This window comes from Mesoplodon mirus, assembly GCF_964341445.2.
Source record: "Mesoplodon mirus genome assembly, chromosome: 7".
NCBI lineage: Eukaryota > Metazoa > Chordata > Mammalia > Artiodactyla > Ziphiidae > Mesoplodon > Mesoplodon mirus.
Genome location: NC_138983.1, coordinates 73,900,975 through 73,924,118, shown reverse-complemented (window position 1 = coordinate 73,924,118; position 23,144 = coordinate 73,900,975).

The window sequence follows — 23,144 nt, the reverse complement described above, 5'->3', positions numbered from 1 at the left end:
GATTGTGAGATGACCAATAAACATTACTTGAGCAAAACCGAATATTCATGGCCTGAAGGATTTTAGTGCCATTTAAGAACTATCATGTAGCTCTAAAACCATTGCCCAGGTACTGACCAGGAAATCAATAAAATGTTATGCTTTTAAACAAGATGTTCCTCTCTCATGTACCCTATAAAGTACTTATCAAGGACTAATGTAATTATTAATAAAATGCAGACTTCCTCTGGATGACACTATTTTTATGATGCAGATTCTGGAAAAGTCAGTCTCAGCTTTTGAAAGTAATGTGTGTAATTTAAACAATCAGCAGGTCAGACACTTCCTGAAAGTGGAGAATGGTATGGCTTATTGCAATTCTAATAGGGATTCTGCTGAGCTTAACCATAGAAAACGATTATTCCAATCATTGTGAATCTTGCTCTTCTATGTGTAAACCAGGAGTAGAATTTGGTATGACCATGACTCACAAATGAACTATATACTTGATGTGGCCTTTTAAGTGTTAGTAAGATTAATTAAGAAGATGGAGGAATCTGGCAACTGGATAATGCCTGCCTTCCTTCTTTTCTTCCCCCCTGTATCCTTCCTTTTTCTTTTCTCTATAATATAGAACATTGAGCTATCTGTATATTTTTCCTACCCAGTTTACCTATTTGCAAGCTAGACAAAGTAAAGATATGGGGTGGGTTTTTTTCATTTGTTTTTTATGTTGATGCTTATGGAGGCTTGAAATGATAAGAATAAAGTTCAAAGCAGTGTTATGAAATCATTGAATGCTGAGGCTAACCTCATCTCAATGTCCATTCATGAAGAAATGAATAAAAATAATTGTAGTTTAGGAGGTCATCATAACTTTAAATTTATTACTATTTTATTATTTTATATTTGTGTATCAGTCAGGGTTCCACCAGATAAACAGAATCAATAGGAAGTATATATTAAAAAAATTCTTTGCAAGATATTGGTTTATAGAATTGTGGGGACTGTCAAACCAACTCTGAAATCTATAGGACAGGCTGTCAGGAAGGGCAGACTAGAACTCTCTGGGATGAGCTGAAGTTTCTATCTACAGGTGGAATTTCTTCTTGCTCAGGGAAACCTCAGCTCTGCTCTCAAGCCTTATCCACTGATCAAATTCAGGACTACCCAGATTATCTAGGATAAACTCTATTACTTAAAGTTAACTGATTATGGACCTTAATTACATTTACAAAATACCTTTATAGTAACACCTTGATTGAATAACTGGGGACCGTCGCCTAGCCAAGCTGACACACAAAACTGACCATCACCATTTGTGTTACAACATTCTTTATTTTTCATACTAGTTTAATAATTAGTTATATACTTTCTATACCAAAATAAAAAGTTGAAAATTCTGAATTGGTCTCAAAAATAATGTAATGAAATTTTTACTGTTCCATAAAAGCCAAAAGTCTAGAAGCCACTACTGAAGCATAAGATTCTTCCTCACATTACCATTTCACAGATGGGAAGGTACTGAGGCCCAAAGAGATATTCTATTAATACATGATAGATAACATATAGTCAGTATTTTTATGAAATTTAATTTCCTGGTATATTGGTTTACCTTGTTACCTTTTAGGTTAAACCAGATTGTATTAGTTTTCTATAACTGTATAACAAATTATGACAGATCTTATTATCTCACAGTTTCTGTGGGTCAGGCGTCTCAGCACAGAAACTCTGCTCAGGGTCTCACCAGGCTGAAATCAAGGTGTTGTCTGGGGCCATGATATAATCTGGATTTGAGAATTTTCTTATAAATTCAGTGGTTGTTGACAGAATTTAGTTCCTGGTGATTGTAGGGACTGAAGTCATTTGTTTATAGGCCTTCCCACTATTCTTTGAAATGTGACTTTCTCTAAAACATGGAAGAGTACTTCCTCATGGCTAGCAGGAGAGAGTCTTTGATGGTTCTAATCATGTTGGCTTCCTCTATCTCTGACAATTAACATACCCTTTAATAAGCTCACCTGATTAGGTCAGGCTCACCAGGTATTATCTCTCTTTTGATTAAGTTAGTAGTAACAGATTAGGAGCCTTCAGTGCATCTACAAAATCACTTCACCTTTGCCACATGACATAGCCTAATAAGAGGAGTGATATCCCATCATATTTACAGGTCCTTGCCTACATTCAAGGAAATGGGATTACATATTGCATGAACACAAGAGGGCAGGAATCTTGGTAGTCATCTTTAAATGTTATTCATCACACAGAGTCAATTACTTTTTCAATACCATCTTATCCTTTAACTTGGGGCAAGGTGAAAGTAAGAGAAGAAAATTTAATTCACTTCATTCAATGCATCTGGGAAGGCACTGAAATGAATAAAATAGGTTAAAATTGGGTTTATTAAAGCAATAATCACCACGCATCATTATGTAATGGATTTTGTTCAACTAAATCAATGTGTAATGGAACCTACATAGAATTAAACTAGAAAAAGTACAGAGATTTTTACGAGCTCTAGAGATAATCATAAGAAAATAGGCTATAGATCACAGGGTGACATTTTTGCATCATTTCAGGCTATGAAAGTGGTCAGATGACTTTGCTGAAGGATATGGTCTTTTCTCATTTGGCTGCCATTCAAATGCACAATTGCTCATCTTGATTTTTTTAAACCCAATGAGGCTGAATCATGATTAGGATAGAGCAACATTCAATTAGAATATGGGTGAGCTGCATTTGTCTTCAGGTTCAAATGTCAAAAGTCCATGACTTTTTCATAACTGCCCTGGCTTTCATTCTTCTCTCCATAAGTAGATTTACTATGAAGCTAAATAAGCTTAAGCATCGGGGCTCCCACTTGTCCCTTCCGATGCCCTAGAAGTCTTTATGATATGTTCACACAGGTCATCAATTTTCATAAAAGGTGGATTCAGAAATTTGATTAGTGTCTTCAGAGGGAAAAATGGCTGAAAACAGATATGAAGTATACCTATGAAGGGAAACAGTCTGAAATTTAAGTCTATAGATAAAACATAATCAGAATTAACCTTATGTGCCAATTTGTACTTTCAAAGTTGTTTTCCCATACGTGATGCCATGTTATTCATCCAGAAGGATGAAATAAGTATAACTACAGAGATTCTGTAATATATTTGGTGATTGTTCAAGATCTCACAGATGGAAACGTATGCCTTCTATCATTAAAATGACTGTGTTCTTTCCACTCCTGCAATGAGTGGTCTCTCATGGTCTCAGTAAGAAATGAGAAAAGTTAAAACAGTAAGGAGAGGATTGAGTAGAGAGTAGAATCTAGTGAAGGTCAAGTAGAAAACTGGCTTTTCAGACATCGTACCACTTGTTGCAGAGTGACTCTTTATGGCCATTTTCATTGAAGGTTTGGGCTAGCTTGGTGGAAGCACTATATCTGAGAGCTATACAAAAGTTAGGACGGTTGTATATACCACCAAACTGAAAGAATAGCAATGTTTAGAAGATGGGACCCAAAGCAGTATAACTGGGGGAAAAGCAAAATAGCTGTGGAGAGAAGTCAAAGTCAGAGGTTATAGCCAGGGAAATGGTGAAGAATACAAAGTCCAAAGGTCAAGACAAGACAGAAATGAGTCATTAAATATTAAGATTGTATCAAGAAAGTCAGTAACAGTTTGGAATCACATGTTAAGAAAAGCAGGGACTTCCCTGGCAGTCCAGTGGTTAAGATTCCACACTGCCAGTGCAGGGGGCGTGGGTTTGATCCCTGGTCAGGGAACTGGAACTAAGATCTCACATGCCACACAGTTCGGCCAAAAAATTTTTTTAAAAAGGCTAAGGAACAGTTTCAGAGATAACACTTTTGATGTGACTATGTACTTGCACTGGTGGCATAATAGTGAGCTCATAATAATGAGCCCAGGAGAAGGATGTAGTAGATGTTAATGTGGCTTGAAGAGACATTGTGGTTTAGTCAGTAACTAAATATTTCTTTAGAACAACAATTTTCTAACTTTTTTTTTTTGAGTAGCATAACCCCTTTTTGCAAATGATTCTTGTGCAAAAATCTAACATAGGTAGGTAGATAGATAGATAGATGATGATAGATAGATGGATAGATAAATAGATAGATAGATAGATAGATAGATAGATAAAGGGGAGCCCTTACGTCCTATGACAATAGCAGAGCCCAACAGGAAGAAGAAAGACTCCTTTCCTTTCTTGGCAAGGACCCAGCCAATGAAAAGACATAGACTCCGTGTTTCCTATAGCCTTCTCAACTTCCTTTTCCCCTTTACAAAAACATATTCCTTCCCTTGCCATGCAGTGGCTGGTGGGGTGGAGGGCTTGCACATAGCTTGCCGTGGTTGTAGACTCAGAATTGCAATTCTCCACTGATCTCAAATAAACCCATCTATGCTGGAGAAATATCTTGCAGTCCATTTGTTTTAGGTCAACAAGAATAAGACTCAGGGTCTGGCTAGGCCTTATTTTCCCATTTGTAATGAAAGGTATGATTTTTATAGTACCCCATAATTTCTTAAATTATGCTATTCTAAATAACTTGATGGTTAATTAAGATTTATCTCGTTAGCAATCTGTTTGTCAGGCTCAGCGTGAGGTCTGTAAAAACAGACATGCATTTGGTCACACTACCATTTTCCCTGTCCCTCGCTCTGCTCTAGTCTCATTGGCTTCTTCCTGTACTCAAACTGCCAACCTTATTTCTGTATCAGACTAACTCCACTTCTTTCTTCTTGCAGATTCTCACCAGCCAACTCCTCCATCACTCTCCATCACCTCATGACTTGCTACACAGTAGACACTCAACAAATATTCCTTAAATGAACAAAAACATAAATAAACTTAGAAATGAAGATTTAATTCCTTAGCAGCAAGAGCTCACTATATTGGGTAGAAACAAACTTATAAACAATAATAAAATAATATTTTAAATCCTGTAGTGAAGATATGGCACCAAGTGCTATGGATACACAGAAGAAGTGATGTCTATGGCAGATAATTCTGGGCAAAGGCAATAACATTTGAGTTGGGTTTTGATGGATGAATAGAATGTCACCACACAGGTAAATAAGGGAATGCTATTTCAGGTGAAGGGGAAAATGCGCCCCAAAATACAGAGCTGGGAAAGATCAGAGGGAGAGTTTCAGTGGGGGTGGTAAAGTAACTGTGAGGTTCAGCGTTTTGGAAACAATGTAAAAGGCATGGGCTTTATTCTGCAATTGATGAGGAGTACTAAAGGATTTTAAGTGAAGAAACAACATGATTACATCCTTGGATTAAAAAAAAATTTTTTTGCTTGCATAACAGCTGGGAGAACAAGAAAAATGGGTCTCTCAGCTTGTTCTGAGGGAAGGGTAGCAGAATTTCAATCAAGAGGGAAAATATCTCCTTGAAGCAGGGTTGAGAGCTATTTGCACCATTTTGTTTTTCATGAACATGTATATAATGAGCTTAAAACTATGAGCCAAATAACAAGTTCAGCTGACATAATGATTACCAGTAAAAAGGGTAAGAAAAATGATATCTCTGATCAAAAAGGACTTTCTGACTTAAAGGCAAGCAAAAGCCATGTTTTTTTAGGTTAATCTACACCAGTTCTCAAGCCCTGGCAGTCAAACCTTTTCTCCCATATTCATTTGCATGTCAGGTTCCATCCTTAAGCTTAAGATTTCTAATGGTAACACAGACAGGACCTGATCTGTATGCTTACTAACAAATCCTACACCATCTTTATAGCCTCATATAGCAATTATACTATTTATAATGGAAAGAATGATCCCTTTTCCATGCCTGCCACTGCTCAAGAGAATCTCTAACCTTCTAATTACTCCCTAATATTTACTCAATGGATAATCATCATCAGATTAACTTTCAGTCATTCAATATGTAATTAAAAATGTAAATCAATAAAATGTAATTGTGACTGGCAACATTAACACCTTTAAAAACAGTTTAATAGCAATTGAATGAAAAGAGCCATTTTTTGTGTTTATATTTAACACAACTGTGAGAGTTCTCTTCTAGAACTATAATAATTTATACATTGAATTGAACTGTCTGATAAAAGACTCATGCAGTAATTACTTTTATATAAAAGAAACTATGCATAAAATAGTTCACATTGTTTAACTAACTTCCCCGGGATTTGTAGTGAATTTTTATGGCAACCTCTGGCCTGAAAATAGGTTAGGACCTTTTCTAAGGCCGTTTCCTGAAGGATCACATTTTCTTCTCCTCTTCTGGAATGTAGATTCTGTTATGGTTCCAGCAAGTCTTCAGGAATTTACTGAACCAGAACCAGAATGATATAAATATCTTTGAAATGTAAATCAGATAACGTTATTGCCTTGCTTAAATATTCTCCATTGGCTTCCCATTATATTCAGAATAATATCCAATGTCCATAAAATACAATTCTAATATGCTGGGTTTTAAAAAATTATAAATGGGAGTGTGTTTGTGAAAACATATGGACATATATAGTTTATCTACTTAGATCTATTAATATAGTATATTATATTAATACATTTCCCAATAGTAAGCAAATATTGCATTCTTCTAATAAATCTTACTTATCATGACATATTATTTTCTTCTTGTGATCTTGGGTTCTCTTCAATAAATATTTGTGTAGTTTTATATGTGATATTTGTTCTTCAATTTTCTTTCAGCAATTTTTTATTAAGTTTAGGTATCAATGTTAAAAAGGAATTTTAAAATGTCCTTCATTCTCTAGGCTCTGGAGCAATTTATGTATTATTGGGATTATCCAGTGTAGAACCTCTTTAATGCCTATTTTTATTTGTTGTTCCTTAGTAACATTCTCTGTGTCTTCAGTGGAAATTGGTGTAGTTAACCTTTACATTTCTACTATAGTCACAACGATCTATAAATAGTCTCTTAATAATTTTTAAAGTGTCTTCTGTTTCAGTGGTTATATTCCCCTCATCATTTCTTATTTTGTATATACTTGCTTTCTTTTTCCTGTGATTAACTAGTAGTTTGTCTACTTTGTTAACCAAAAAATGGGATTTTGACTTATTGATTACATCTATTGATTTTCCTATGCTTTACCTTAATATTTTTTGCTTTTAATTTATGCTTGTTTATGCTTTTTTTGAATTGCTGTGTTCTCTTTTTTTCTAGCATTTTAGTTGGAACCTAATTCACTGTTTTTATTATTTTATGGTTGTTGAACTTTATTTACGTTTATTTTAATTTTTCTCTGATCAGTCTTTAAATAGGTCCTAGTGATTCTGATATAAAGTGTTTTCTTATTATTAATTTTTAGACACCTTTTAATTGTGATTTTTCTTTCTGCTTTCAGCCATGAGCTGTTTATTACATGCCTTTTTAATTTTCAATTTGAAAGGTTTTGGTTTGTATATTGCTATTAGTTTCTAGTTTTGTTACATTGTGATAACGTTTGTTGTTTCTACTTTATAAAACTTTCTAATGCTTTCTCTTTGCTCTACATATGACTAATTTTTGTGACTGTTCCAAGGGCTCTTGAGATGAAGTTATGTTCTCTATTATCAGGACACACAGTTCAATATACAGCCATAAGGTTGTCTTTTTTGACTATATTATTCAGGTCCTCGATATTCTTACTTACTTTTTGGCCTCAGTATGTCTCGTACAAAGAATGGAGTCAAAAATCGTCCTACTATTAGTGTATTTTAATCTGTATATCCTATAGTTTTGTATATCTTATAGTTTTTGCCTTATTAATACAGTTGTTGTCACTTTTTGCATATATATTCATAATTGTTATATAATTGTTCTGAATTATAGTGTTTTTTTAAATGAATTTATTTATTTATTTATATTTATTTTTGGCTGTGTTGGGTCTTCGTTGCCTCGTGCAGGCTTTCTCTAGTTGCAGCAAGCAGGAGTTACTCTTTGTTGTAGTGTGCCGGCTTCTCATTGCGGTGGCTTCTCTTGCAGAGCATGGGTTCTAGGCGAATGGGCTTCAGTAGCTGTGGCACGAGGGCTCAGTAGCTGTGACTCATGGGCTCTAGAGCACAGGCTCAGTAGTTGTGGTGCACGGGCTTAGTTGCTCTGCAGCATGTGGGATCTTCCTGGACCAGGGCTCGAACCCATGTCCCCTGAATGGGCAGGTGGATTCTTAACCACTGTGCCACCAGGGAAGTCCTGAATTACAGCTTTTATCATTAATAAAATATTATTCTTTGTTGAACTTCATACTTTTTAATGTAAATTCTACTTTGAAATCAGCAGAGCAATGCCTGTTTTACTGTTTCCGTTTGCCTAGTATATGTTTGTTCATCTGTTTGTTTTTTAGTCTTTCTGAGTTATTTTTTTAAGTGTTTCTCTTATATAGAGATTATAGTTGGGTCTTTCCTAGCCAAATTGAAAATAATTTTCCTTTTTAGAGATGACTTAAGCTACTCACATTTTTGGATGTGACTGATTCCATTAAGTCATGTTATTTAAAAATCTTCAGGTTAGGAAAGACCTTAATGATCATATGGCTAAAATACTTACTAGAAGTTGTAATGTGTTAAATTAATTCAGAGACTGAATCTGACTCTCTTCTAGACTCCCCCAACCTTAATTATTATAGTGGAACACCTTATACATTAGAAAGTAAGTTGTATGTGTGCACATGTGTGTGTATGGTATTATTATGTGCATCTTTTGAGCTGCTCTCCACTCCCCTCCCCCCAACACTATGTGCTACTTGAAAACAAGTGTCTTTTTTTTTTTTTTTTTGGCTGCACAGTGTGGCATGCAGGAAAACAAGTGCCTTTATGCACAGTCTCCTCCCCAAGATTTCTTATTCTGCTGCCCCACACATACAAACATCTCCAGAGTGCCAGGTACATGGTGCTCAACTGAATTAATTAATACATGAATAACTCAGAGAAAGGAGCCTCTTCAAAGTTATTTTATTAAATTATGTGAATTCATTGTTCCCTTTGCCAGTGGAATAAAGTTATAGATGTAAACAAGTAATTTGTCTGCCTGGTTTAGGCATAAAATAGTCTAATTATTTTAATGCATCCTGTTTTCATGTAATGGTTTCTGTCTGTAACAATTTTCAAGATCATACAACTATGAAGTGTCCAGATACGAACCTACATTTGTTAAACTGCCCTGCCTGTGCTTTTAACCTTACCACAAAATCACATCTCACTTGAAAAAATTTATTCTGTTGCCCTGGATCCTCAATACATACATTCCCATCACACTTGGCATATGATTCAGATCCTAGCCTCAACCTTATTATTTTGACTAGACTAATTGCTCTTTTCAATGAACCCTGGGAATTTGAAATTATGTTGATTTATTGGCTCTTAGAAAAGCCCTGGTACCTCTGGCTTGATAGTGAAACCTCTCTGGCATGCTTTCCCTCAGCTTTTCATGCTCTGATTTTGTTTCTAGAAAGGACTTCAGAGGTTTTAACTCTTACTTTGAATCATTAATTTCACTAAGTCATTTGGACGTTAGGGTACTTAGAGCTTCCTCAGCAATTTGAATGAAAGAAGATTTTGAAAGTGCCTCAGTTGAATGCTTCTTACACTAGGTTGAAGGCTTTCATTAGAAATAGACTACACTGTTTATGGAAGATTTATGAGTATATGATTGAACCAGGAATGAGAGATATGATTATACATGAGGCTTTCACAAATGTGTACATGAAAAGACAATCATTTTTTAAGTGCCATGGATGATATTAGAAATTAAATTAAAATGAAAACAAACTATTAGAATAGAATAATATATCTATCGTATTCAATTAGAGCATTTCTACCAACCAGGTGGAAGAATTAAAAGTTATGAAAAAAAGCAATGAAGTTTACCTTAGTAATTATTTTTAAAATAGCTAAAATGATCTTACTACTAAAATGTTTATTTAATTAGTTCAAATATTCACAAAATACTGATTAGTAAAGGAAGGAAAAAATGAGATTTTGGTACTACAATATTCTAAATGTTTTAATGAATATATATGTAGTGGTCTGCATAGCTTTATCTTCATGTGAGCGCCCACGTTCATATCCATACCAGGGCGTATATTTTAAATTTTTCTGACTGTCCATTATCTGTACATTTTTTCTGTATTTGAAGAATTCCTTACCTTTCAAGTCTTGGTGAAAAGCAGAACTTGCCTCTGATTATTGGGCTGGAGATACTTTATCACTTTCCCAGATTCTCTGGCAGCAAGTTTGTAGGGAGGTAACCTAACCTCAGCTAATCAGATGCACCCACTCAGCATAGTTCATCTGGAGATACTGATAAAAGAGATCATTCTTTCTGTCAACAACAGTGGAAGCAGCAGTCCCAGTTTCCACTGATTACAACAGTGACAACGCAAGTTTCAGTTTCCAATGTTGATGAACTATTTCAGCAAAGGCCATTAACACTTCTGTGTGTGTGAAGTGTTCTCTCACTGTGGGATTGTTTTGCATTTTCCTAATGACTAATGATGTTGAGCATATTTCATATGCTTATTGGCTACTTATATATTTTCTTTGGAGAAATGCCTATTCAGACCCTTTGCTCACTTTTGCTTGGGTTATCATCTTTTAATTACTGAATGATAAGAATTTTTCATATATTTGAGTTTACAAGTGCCTTATCAGATATAAGGTTTGCAAATATTTTCTCTCATTCTGTAGGTATTTGAAGCACAAAATTTTTACTTTGTTGAAATCTAATTTATCTATTTTTTTCTTTTGTTTCTTGTGCTTTTGGTATCATATGTAAGAATCCATTGCCAAATCTGCTGTCATGAAGATTTACCCATGTTTTCTTCTTAGAGTTTTTATCTTATACTTATGGCTTCAGTCCATTTCAAGTTAAATTTTTTGTATGGTGTGAGGTAGGGGTCTAATTTCATTATTTTTCATGTGGACATCCAATTGTTTGAGCATCGTTTATTGAAAAACCTGTTTTTGTTTTTGTTTTTGTTTTTTCCGTTGAATTGTATTATACCCTTGTAAAAAATCAACTGCCCATAAATGTGAATGTTTATTTCTAGAATGCAATTCTATTACATTGATCTATATATCTATTCTTATGCCAGGACCCTCTTGATTACTATAGCTTTGTAGCAAGTTTTAAAATCAGATGTATGAATCTTCTATATTTGTTTTTCCTTTTTCAAGATTGCTTTGGCTGTTCTGGGTCCCTTACATTTCCATTTAAATTTTAGGATCAACTTTTTAATTTCTGCAAAAAAAATCATCTGGGATTTTAAACGTGAATATGTCCAGTCTACAGATCAATTTGGAGAATATTGCCATCTTAACTATATTATGTCTTTTGATCCAGGAATATTAATGTTTTTCCATTTATGTAGTTCTGTTGTAATATCTTTCAACATTGTTTTATAGTTTTCAGCATATAGTCTTTCACTGGTTTTGTAAAATTTATTCATAAATATTCATGTTTTGGGATGCTATTGTATTTGGAATTGTTTCAGATTGTTGCTAGTATATACACATAAGGTTGATTTTTCTGTATCAATATTGTATCCTGCAACCTTATTTAACTCGCTTATTCTAATGGTATTTTTTAGTGAATTCCTCTGAAGTGCATATCACCTGAAAACAGAGTTGGTTTTACTTTTTTATTTTTAATCTTACTGTCTTTTATTTATTTTTCTTGATTAAATACCCTCCCTAGAACTTCCACTACAACATTGAAAAGAAGTGACAAGACTGGAAATCCTTGCCTTTTTCATGATCATTCCATAATTTACCATTAAATATGATCTTAGCCCTGGGTTTTCTGTAGATGTCCTTTGTGAGGTTAAGGAAGTTCCTTTTAATATCTAGGTTGTTTAGTGTTTTTATCATGAAAGTATGTTGAATTTATCACATGATTTTTCTTCATCTATTGAGACACTAATGTGGTTTTCGTCCTATGATATGGTGTATTACATTAATTGATTTTCAGATGTTAAAACAAACTTGCAGTCCTGGGGTAAATCCCACATGATCTTGGGTTATAATTCTATTTACATGTTGCTGGATTTGATTTGCTATTTCTTTGAGAATTTTTACATCTATATTTATAAGAGATATTGGTGTTTATTTTTCTTATGATGCCTTTGCTGATTCTGGTATCAGAATAATACTGGCCTCTTAGAATGATTTGGGATGTAGTCTGTCCTTTTCTACATTTTTGAAAGATTTTTTAAGGATTGGTATTAACTCTTCTTTAAATATTTGATAGAAATCACCAGGTAAGCCATCTGAGCCTGTGATTTTCTTTCTGGGAAGTACTAATTTAATCTATTTTTAAAGGTCTATACACACTTTCCATTTATTCTTGAAAAAATTTCAGCTGTTTTGTCTTTTTAAGAATTTGTCCATTTCATCTAAGTTACCTATTTTGATAGTATAAATAGTTGGTAATATTCCCTAATGATCCCTTTTATTTCTAAAAGATGGGTAGTGATATACCCTTTCTGATTCCTGTCTAAGTAATTTGGGTATTCTCTCTCTCTCTTTTTTTTCTTGGTCAGTGTAGCTTAAGTTTTATATTTTTTTAAAAAATGACTTTCAGTTTGTAGACTTTCTCTGTGGTTTTCTATTTCTTTAATTTGTACTTAAATCTTTATTATTTCTTTCCAACTGCTTGTTCTAGTTTTAATTTCTTTTTTCTTCAGTGTCTTAATATGAAAGATAAGGTTTTGATTTAAGATTTAATATTTTATTCAATATAGCCTATTATAGCTGTACATTGCCTTCGAAGCATGGTTGCTTTCATTGCACCCTATAAGTTTTGATATTCTGTGTCTTATCTTTATTCATCTTGAGATATTTTCTAATTTATCTTATGATTTCTTATTTGACCCATTGGTTATTTAGGAGTATGTTGCTTAATTTCCACATATTTGTGAACTTCTTAGACTTATTTCTGTTATTTGTAATTCCTATCCATTGTGGTTGGAGAAAATACTTCGTATGATTTCAACCTTTTTAATTTTACTGAAGTTTGTTTTATGGCCTAAGAAATGGTATATCGTAGTGAATATTCCATATGTTATTGAAAAAATGTGTATTCTGCTCTCCTTGTTTGGAACGTACCATATATATTTGTTAGGTCTAGTAGGTTTATAATCTTGTTCAAGTCATCTATTTCCTTGTTGATCTTTTGCATACTTGTTCTATCCACTATTAAAACTAGAGTATTGAATTCCTCAACAATTATTGTTGCATTGTCCATTTTTCCCTTCAATTTTGTAGATTTTGTTTCATGTATTTTGGGGCTCTGTTGTTAGATGTATACATGTTTATAATTGCTATATCTTCCTAATAGATAGATTTTTTTTTTTTTTACTATAAAATGCCCTTCCTAGTCACTAGTAGTAATTGTTTCTTAAAATCTATAAGTTTGCTGTTTTCACACCAACTCTCTTCTGGTTACTGCATGCACTGTATATCTTTTCCTGCCATTGTAGATTCAACCTATTTGTGTCTTTGAATCTAAGTCTTTGAATCTAAGTTGTGTCTTTTATAGACAGTATACAGTTAACACATTTTTAATGCATTCTGCCAGTCTCTGCCTTTTAATTGAAGTGTTTAATCCATTTACATTTAATATAATTTCTGATAAATTAGAATTTACTCTACACTTTTAATTTTGTTTTTACATTGTTCAGTCGTTTTTTTGCCTGCTATTCCTTCTTTATTGTTTCTTTTGTGATAAGTGAATATTTTCTAGAGTAATTTTTTTCCTTTAATAATTTTTTCACTGTTTAAAAAATTATATTCTTAGTGTTTGCTTTAAGACTTACCATATACATTTTATATTATCCTAATCTTCTTTGAATTTATACTAATTTAAGTGATATACAGATATAGAAATATAGCTACTATATAGTTCTATTCTCTATCTCCATTTTGTGCTATCAATGATATACATTACATCTGTATGTGTTACAGACCCAACATTACAGTGTTATAATTTATTATTTTACATAATTTTAATTATTTTAAAAAGGTCAAGAGAAGAAACAAAAGCAAACATATATTTACATAGTTTGTAACAATAACCTTTTTTACTATTGCTGGTTCTCTTCACTTTTTCCTATGAATAGTAGTTACCATAAGCTGTCATTTCCTTTTTTCAGTACAGCTTTTCACTCACCTTTTTTTTTTTTTTTTTTTGCTCCTCTCTTTTTTCTCCTCTGGTATTACCATTATGCATAATGTTCTTAATAGTAGCCCATATTTTTGTGAAGCTATGTTCATTTTTATTAATTTCTTGCCACCAAAGTCTGTTGTTTCTGAGAGTGCCTTTAGGTTTGAACTTCCTCATTCCCTGTTTCAAATATAGTCATTGGGGAAACTTTGGAGCCCTGTGTGACACTCCTGCTTTATGATCAGGGGATTGGGCAGGGTGGTAGACTTCAGTCTCCTTATCTTGCCTTTCCCTGCATGAAGCTTCCATCCTACAAGTGAGATGGGGTAAGTGAAACTGGGGACTTCTTAGTATTCTTAGCCTGTCACACTTGGCATAAAAGCTTCTGCCATATGAATGAAGGCTGTGTGGAAGAGGGAAGTCTCTGACTTTTCAGCTGCATAAACCTTGAATTTTGCCTTTGCAACATGGACCTTGGAGAAATGATGGCAATTTGGCTCTCTCAGGGAGGTACCATAGTTCTTGAATGAAAACTGGGGGGGTGGGGGGGTGGGAGACCTATTATCTTGGTCTCACTTACTGGAGAGGAACTTCCATCAGGCTGAACTGGGGTGGAGGCAGTGAGTCATGGCTCAAGAGCCACAGACTCTTACTAGTTTTTAATGAGAATTAGTAGATTTTTTTGAATAAATGTTTATTCATTTGCTATATATCCTTAGGAAATTTTCTGAAGATTAAATAGTTGTTATTGTTGTTTCTATAATTTTTACCAGTTAAAGTCTTTTTGTTTTGTTTCTTTGTTGTTCGTTGGGTTTTTGTTTTGTTTTGGTTTGGTTTTTGGCTGCAGAGAGGTTTCATAGAGTTCTTTACACTGCCATGCTGGAAGCTATTAACTAGCTCATTTCCATTTAATAAATGCCCCTTCTGCTTAAATTAGCTAGAGTTGGTTTCTATTGATCAGAGCTAACAAATTCCAAACACACACACACATGTACACACACACACACAGAAATGCAGAAAACTGACAAACTGAGACTCATCATTACTTTATGTATAAGGTGTTTTTCTTGATATATATGCCCTTTGGTTAAAAGTAATGAAGTCTTTCTTGTGTGTATTTGCAGGTAGTTGAATATTTCTTATTTGTTTTAACAAACAAGAAAAAGGAAAAATTAAACTTCTGAGAAAATAAGTCAAATATTAAGATGTAATTTCTGTCTGTTAATGGTAGGCAGGAGACCTATGTTATTGAATAGATTATTTTAGGGGTTGTAAAATATAATATTCATGTATAAGTTCATATATTTAAGTTAAAAAGGCATACTTCTCTTTCTATATATGTTACATATTCTGATTTTTTAAATTTAATACACTGTGAACATTTTGTAATTTAGTGGTAATTAATGCTGACTTTTTAACTTAGTAACCCTAAACGCACTTCAGGAGATCCATGAACTTTTTGGCATTTTGTGCCAAACTTCAGGTATGAATGTAGGTAAGCTCATGTATACTTTAGCATAGGAGAGTGCCCACGGTGTTAATCTGATTCTAAGAGTGATCTGTAGCCCTTAAATATCTAAGAATCATAATGTACAGGGATCATCAAAATAACTGAACGGTATTTCCTTTTATTGACATATGGTAATTTATTTAACCAATTCTTTTTTTTTTCTTGGGGTACAGTTGTTTTACAATGTGTTACTTTCTGCTGTACAACAAAGTGAATCAGCTATATGTATACACATATCCCCATATCCCCTCCCTCTCTGATCTTCCTCCCACTCCTCCCCATCCCACCCATCTAGGTCACCAGAGAACGCCGAGTTGAACTCCCTGTGCTATACAGCAGGTTCCCACTAGCTAGCTATTTTACACATGGTAGTGTATATATGTCAATCCCAATCTCCTAATTCATCCCAAACCCCCTCCCCTACATGTCCACACATCCGTTCTCTACATCTGCATCTCTATTCCTGCCCTTCAAACAGGTTCATCTGTAGCATTTTTCCAGATCCCACATATATGCATTAATACACAATATTTGTTTTTCTCTTTCTGACTTATTTCACTCTGTATGACACACTCCAGGTCCATCCAAGTCTCTACCAATGACCCAATTTCGTTCCTTTTTAAGGCTGAATAATATTCAATTGTATATATGTACCACATATTCTTGATCCATTCATCTGTCGATGGACATTAGGTTGCTTCCATGACCTGGCTATTTTAAATAGTGCTGAAATGAACATTGGGGTGCATGTGTCTTTTTGAATTCAGGTCTTCTAAGGGTATATGCCCAGTAGTGGGATTGCTGGGTCATATGTTAGTTCTATTTTTAGTTTTTTATGCAAACTCCATACTGTTCTCCATAGTGGCTGTATCAATTTATATTCCCACCAACAGTGCAAGAGGGTTCCCTTTTCTCCACACCCTCTCCAGCATTTATTGTTTGTTGATATTTTGATCATGGCCATTCTGACCAGTGTGAGGTGATACCTTATTGTAGTTTTCATTTGCATTTCTCTAATGATTAGTGAGGTTAAGCATCCTTTCATGTCTTTGTTGGCAATCTGTATATATTCTGTACATTTGATCTGCATTTCTCTAATAATTAGTCATATTGAGCATCTTTACATGTGCCTCTTGTCCATTTGTATGTCTTCTTTGGAAAAATGTCTATTTAGGTTTTCTGCCCATTTTTGGATTGGGTTTTTGTTTTTTTGATATTGAGCTTCATGAGCTGCTTGTAAATTTTGGAGATTAATCCTTTGTCAGTTGCTTCATTTGCAAATACTTTCTCCCATTCTAAGAGTTGTCTTTTCATCTTGTTTATGGTTTCCTTTGCTGTGCAAAAGCTTTGAAGTTTCATTAGGTCCCATTTGTTTATTTTTGTTTTTATTTCTATTTCTATAGGAGGTGGGTCAAAAAGGATCTTGCTGTGATTCATGTCATAGAGTGTTCTGCTTATATTTTCCTCTAAGAGTTTTATAGTGTCTGGCCTTACATTTAGGTCTTTAATCCATTTTGAGTTTATTTTTGTGTATGGTGTTAGGGAGTGTTCTAAGTTCATTATTTTACATGTAGCTGTCCAGTTTTCCCAACACCACTACTGAAGAGACTGTCTTTTCTCCATTGTATATCCTTGCCTCCTTTGTCATAGATGAGTTGACCATAGGTGCATGGGTTTATCTCTGGGTTTTCTATCCTGTTCAATTGATCTATCTTTCTGTTTTTGTGCCAGTACCATAGTGTCTTGATTACTGTAGCTTTATAGTATAGTCTGAAGGCAGGGAGTCTGATTCCTCCAGCTCCATTTTTTTCTCTCAAGACTGTTTTGGCTATTCGGGGTCTTTTGAGTCTCCATACAAATTTTAAGATTTTATTGTTCTAGTTCTGTAAAAAATGCCATTGGTAATTTGATAGGGATTGCATTGAATCTGTAGATTGCTTTGGGTAGTATAGTCATTTTCATAATATTGATACTTCCAAACCAAGATCATGGTATATCTCTCCATCTGTTTGTGTTGTCTTTGATTTCTTTCATGAGGGTCTTATAGTTTTCTGAGTACAGGTCCTTTGCCTCCTTAGGTAGGTTTATTCCAAGGTATTTTATTATTTTTGTTGCAGTGGTAAATGTGATTGTTTCCTTAATTTCTCTTTCTGATCTTTTGTTGTTAGTATATAGGAATATAAGAGATTTCTGTGCATTAATTTTGCATCCTTTACCAAAGTCATTGATTAGTTCTAGGAGTTCTCTGGTGGCATCTTTAGGATTTTCTATGTATAATAACATGTCATCTGCAAACAGCTACAGTTTTACTTCTTTTTCAATTTGTATTCATTTTATTTCTTTTTCTTCTCTGATTGCCGTGGCTAGGACTTCCAAAACTATGTTGAATCATAGTGGTGAGAGTGAACATCCCTGTCTTATTCCTGTTCTTAGAGGAAATGCTTTCAGTTTTGCACCATTGAATATGATGTTTGCTGTAGGCTTGTCATATATGACCTTTATTATGTTGAGGTAGGTTCCCTCTATGCCCACTTTCTGGAGAGTTTTTATCATAAATGATGTTGAATTTTGTCAAAAGCCTTTTCTGGATCTGTTGAGATGATCATATGGTTTTTATTCTTTAATATGTTAAAGTGGTATATCACCTTGATTGATTTGCATATATTGAAGAATCCTTGCATCCATGGGATAAATCCCACTTGATCATGTGTATGATCCTTTTAAAGTGTTGTTGGGTTCTGTTTGCTAGAATTTTGTTGAGGATTTTTACATCTATGTTCATCAGTGATATTGGTCTGTAATATTCTTTTTTTGTGATATCTGTGTCTGGTTTTGGTATCAGGATGATGGTGGCCTCAAAGAATGAGCTTGGGAGTGTTCCTTCGTCTGCAATTTTTTGGAAGAGTTGAGACGGATGGGTGTTAGCTCTTCTCTGAATGTTTAATAGAGTTTGTCTGTGAAGCCATCTGGTCCTGGACTTTGTTTGTTGGAAGATTTTTAATTACACTTTCAATTTCATTACTTGTGATTGGTCTGTTTATATTTTCTGTTTCTTCCTGCTTCAGTCTTGGAAGGTTATAGGAACAGCGTTGATTCAAATTTTTACTCTAATAAATGATGTTGTTATGAACAACCATTTTTCAGGTCAATTTTTGAACACGTTCTCCTTAAAATTAGTTTTTGGGATTTAAGTTTCCTGAAGAAACCATATGGACATTTTAAGCCTTTTAACATATTTTGCTAAATTATCCTCTAGAATGGTTGCATCACCTTTTTTGCCTGACAGTCTTATAGCCTAGCTAATCTGATGGATTAAAATTGTTTTTAGGGCTTCCCTGGTGGCGCAGTGGTTGAGAGTCCGCCTGCCGATGCAGGGGACATGGATTCATGCCCCGGTCTGGGAAGATCCCACATGCCGCGGAGTGGCTAGGCCCGTGAGCCATGCCCACTGAGCCTGCGCATCCGGAGCCTGTGCTCCGCAACAGGAGAGGCCACAACAGTGAGAGGCCAGCGTACCGCAAAAAAAAAAAAAAAAAAAAAATTTTAGTGTTTGTAGTCACAAGCTAGTGAAAACTAACCATCCCAATTAAACTTTTTGATGTATGGTCCTCTCCTTCTATGGATATGATGCAAAAACTCCTTCAATTGTACTTCTTCACCTGCAATACTATTAAAAGCTCAGCTTTAAATGCAGAGGATCTCCTACATCTGATGACAGCCAACCACATTTATTCCAGTGCTTACCTGCTGTGGATCCATGCAGAGTAGAATCTGGTCTCATCATCCTTAGATTTCCCCATGACATACTCCTTGAGGCAGCTATCTGCACCACAGAATCCAGGCATTACAACTTTGGCAGGCAACCCCTGGCTTTTGCCTGCTGCTAGGATACAAACACTTCTGTGCCATCTCAGATCCTCTGCTGTGACAAAAATGTTTTCAGATAAATGGAAAGCCAAATTGGGTTATGGCTACCTGCCTGTGTGATATGTGGATATCAATGGGAAACATTTGTAGGCCTCCAAAACTATCTCTGAACTAAGTTACAAAATATTTTCCATTGTAATACTCATTTTGAAGAAGAATTTTAAGGAATCAAGTTTAAAATTTATAGTTATTCATATTTTGAAAATTTTTAGTTATTCATATTTTGAAAGAAAGGTTTTTGTTCTATGTGTGTCTGGGCATACAATAAAACCTTTTGATGACATTACATTCTAGACTTGAATATTTTTAGTTTATTGGTTTTCTATTTCAAATCTGAATACATTGGTATTATTGATGAGAGAGTTTTGAACAGAAGCCTATTCTCTCTCACTTACTTGCTTAGAATTCCTTTGATGTCTCTGACACTTCCCCCCATAAAGACAAATCCTACTCATCTTTATGAGAACTAAGACCACCTGTATGACATTGCTTAGGTATCAGGATTAAGAACTGAGAACACCTATGTCAACAAGACTTAACTGTTTATTACAGGAAGATTTTAACGTAATAAATAGCTTCACTGTTTGCTTCAGGATATTCCTGCATATCAATTTATCTGAACAAACAGTTTGCTCATCTGGGCAAATAGTTTCCATAAGACAGTGGATTGCTCTACTGAACAAATAGTTAGATTGTCAAACAAATAGTTTATTTATCAAGACTTGCTTCAAGATGCTCACCATGCTTTGTCCACCAATCTTAAGCAATTTTGTCATATTTTTATCTCAATCCCAATTAGGTACCTACCTTGAAAGACTTGATTTATACCACTGAAGCTTATATCCTAAACCTAATAAATATCTTTGATCTCTCCTTGTGAGAGACAGCTAAGGCTCTGTCAAGGTGCTTTTACTTCCATTGGTTTCAAAACATTAGCTTTGCTTACCTAAGGCTATTTTTTTTTTTAAGTCTGCAGTCAACAATATCATATTATATTATTTAGAATTCTTTCAGAAGCAAAAACTGGAACAACCAACTTTCATGTAAAGCCAAAAAGGGACTATTTTGGCTCATATAACTGGAGGTGAACAGAAACAGTCAGGATTTAATAGAAAGTCTTACACATGGTCTCCAGAACTCAGCTCTGCTCTCTCAGATTATACCCCCAGGTGGCTTCTTTCCAGATTAGCACTTTTATTGTAGAATATGTTGTTTTCAGTTGGCTCCAGGCTTTCCTTCTCTCTAAGTCAGGTTTTCCCAGAAACAGACCTCGAGAAAAAGATTCAAGTCCAAGGATTTTATCTGTGCAGATTATGTCAGTAAGAAAGTGGGAGACAGGACAGGGAAGGTAAAGAAGCTGATAGGGAGTACATTATAAATCAAATGCAACTTTGGTCAACTAAAGCTTAACCCTGAAGGGATACTTTGGGCAATAACGTAAAACATACCTCTCAAAGTTATGCCACCTAAAGGACCAGGAAGACTGGACATTGTACACCAACTATGACTACTCATTGTTTGTAGGAAGCATGTCTAGGCTGATGTACCTGAGGTTAGAGCAGATGGAAATGGCTTTAGAAAGTTCTGAGGCAGCACCATATGCAAATATCCACAACTGGAATTTGACAAGAATGCAGTGACGTCAGAGGCTCCAGGGATATGGGCAGTGCACCTAAATAACTACTACACTCAGACCCCAAACCCTAAACCCTCAGCATGTACAAAAAGTACAATTATTTTTCTTAGGACCAGATTATATTACATGCTTTGACCAAAAATATCATTGCAGAAACTAGAGGTATAGTGATGTCAGCTATAAATAGCAGAGTAAGGATTTCCAAAATCCTATCATTATAAAAGCCATGGGAACACTGGCAGAAATCTTCTAAGTCAATTTTTTTCACAACTCTAGATATTAACTAGAAGTTTTCAGCCACCAGGGGAGTATTTACTCAAGAAAACTGTTTCAATGTTGGTAAGAACAGTGAGATGTATAGTGGTTTAACTTCTCCTCTTCCCATTCTTCTCTTCTGAACTCCACAGCAACTTAGTAAATGAGCACTCCACCATCGTGCAGTAAAACATCAGTTTGGAACCACTGGAAGGAAAAGAATGAGATCAGAGTTCCTTCAAAACCTGCCCAGAGAGCTGTTGTTATTTCCCCTATTACATGTAAACTTAGGGTTACTATATGATCCAGTGATTCTGCTCATAGTATATAACCAAGATAATTGATATCATATTCCCCACAAAAATTTGACATGACTCTTCATAGTAGCATCAGTCATAATAGATAAAAAATAGAATATCCATCAACTGATAGATGGATGAACAAAATGGGGTATACCTATTTAGTGAAAAATTGTTCAGCCACAGAAAGAAGGAAGTACTGATACATAATACAACATGGGTAAACCTTGAAAACAATATGCTAAGTGAAAGGATACAGAAAATAAAGGGCTATATATTGTATGATTCCATTAATATAAAATGTACACACAGCAAAATCCATGGAGACAGAAAATAGGTTAGTGGTTGCCAAGGGCTGATGGTGGGTGGGAATGAGGAACAACTGCTAATGGGTACAAGGTTTCTTTGGGGGATGATAAAATTGATCTGGAATTAGATATTGGTGATGGTTGCCTATTTCTGTAAACACGCTGAAGATCAATGAACTGCACACTTGAAAAGAGTAGACTTCATGGTATGTGTATTATTTCTCAACCTTTAAAAAAATTGTAAAAATATTTTATAGTGCTCTATATTGTCAGGCCTGGGTTAAATCCCCACTCCTGTGGGGATTTACAGTGGGGTTGTTACAAAGTAAATTCAGGGTGCTGTTGCCAGAAGAAAGGGGAGTGGGTGCTGAGCTAGCCAAAGCAAGAAATACTTTTCTACTCTGGCAATCTCATCAAAGGCTGGTCCCACAAACCCTTTGATCAGAACCCTTTGTCAGTGCTGCTAAAATTGTGGCACTTTTATGAAAACTATTGCTTTCCTATTACAAAGGTGCAACATGCTCTAATGTTTCTTTTCAGTCTTGCCTTTGTCAGAACCATACTGGTTTCTTATTTCTCCCAGCTGTCTATATACCAAATCACCTCTTTCTTTGTCTACAGCCAAAATAATAGCAATAATAATGTAGCAGTCAGAGTTCTCACACTAAATACCTTTCAAACAACAAAGGTTGCTCCCCAAATTCTTATTCATTCAAATAGTGTAAATTTGGCCTGAAGGGTGAAAGGGAGTTGCAGTAGACCACCAAGCCGATTTTCTCCTAAATGCTCAGTTTAGTCCACCATGACTACACTAGTGCAGATGGGGAAAGTGGTCACTCTTCCTGACATTCTCTGTCACACATCTTTCAAGAGTACATCCTATAACTGAGCATGTGACTATGGATGTTAAAAGAGAAAAAATTAGCTAGCAAAAAAATTGAACATTTCTTCAAAATATGAACATAAAATTGCTGTCAATGCACTGTTATTGAATTTTGGGTACCCCTATATATTCTTTCTTTCTCTTTCTCAAAAATCTTTTTGTTCCAAGACTACCTGACTTTCAGAATTAAATTTTGTACTGTTTTTTTTTA